Source organism: Etheostoma spectabile, chromosome 14 (assembly GCF_008692095.1).
Source record: "Etheostoma spectabile isolate EspeVRDwgs_2016 chromosome 14, UIUC_Espe_1.0, whole genome shotgun sequence".
In the NCBI taxonomy this organism is placed as follows: domain Eukaryota; kingdom Metazoa; phylum Chordata; class Actinopteri; order Perciformes; family Percidae; genus Etheostoma; species Etheostoma spectabile.
In genome coordinates this window covers 10,067,135-10,068,125 of record NC_045746.1, presented here as the reverse complement: position 1 = coordinate 10,068,125, position 991 = coordinate 10,067,135, and the positions used below count along the sequence as shown (strand labels likewise).

The 991-nt window shown below is 44.7% G+C and overlaps 1 protein-coding gene across 1 annotated transcript in view; it reads right to left on the bottom strand.

The window, feature by feature from the left end:
* The window catches only part of LOC116701714 (hippocalcin-like protein 1), an 88,514-nt gene that overhangs the window by 7,089 nt on the left and 80,434 nt on the right, over positions 1-991 (bottom strand). The window lies entirely within an intron of this gene.

Genomic DNA, 991 nt, shown 5'->3' with positions numbered 1-991 from the left:
CCAACTGGGTTTGAAAAATCACCTTTCAAACCCAGTTGGAACAATCAGGAATACATTTTCTATAATGTCAGCCAGGAAGCGCTTCATTCATATAACGCTTCATTCTGAACAGACTGATGACAAAGGACTTTTTAAAAAGGGGCTTAGTCCTGGACAGTTGAAATCAGTTCTATCTTCTTTTCAGGGAGTCACATTTAAAGGTCCCATGGCATGAAAATTTCACTTTATGAGTTTAACATTAATATGCGTTCCCCCAGCCTGACTATGGCCCCCCAGTGGCTAGAAATAGCGACAGGTGTAAACCGAGCCCTGGGTATCCTGGTCTTTGAGAAAATAAAAGCTCAGAAGGCTATTTTTTATTCATTGCCGTTGTTTTTGACATTTTCCCAAGAGAGCGTCACAACCTTTCTTGGATCTGTTACATTAATATAATTCTCCTGCTGAATAACTTCTCAGAGACATCAGGTCCCTCTACATCTTGCGGAATACACTTTGCAGTTGGTCCGCCCTCTCGAGGATCCTGGTAATCTGCTGAGAGCGAGCGCCACCATGGCCGCCATCAGTGTGAAGAGAGTCAGTGAGGCTTATGTCACAGGTCAGGGAGGTGGCGCTCTAACATGTGCAGCTCTTATTCAGGACAGCTCACCCAGCTGTTCCATAGGTTTAATCCATGCACAAGGCCACGTTAGCATCACACAAACACACTGTCTGTCGGACATGATGACATAACTCTCGCGGTCGGGACCCTGTGGTGCCTCATCATGCCAAGTGACATTTCATTAAGACATTTCAAAATGAAAGTCCAAGGGCCGACCCCTTTTAAAATGGCCATGCCAGTTATTCCCTAGCCAAAGTGTAGCCTATGTAATCTGTCAGGTTCAGGACACTTAAACTTACTAAATTAATGACGGTCGAAGCAAACAAAACTAGACACAGACGGTAGTGAGCAGTTTATAGACTTTTGCCGCAAAAGGGAAGGAGACATAGGAGC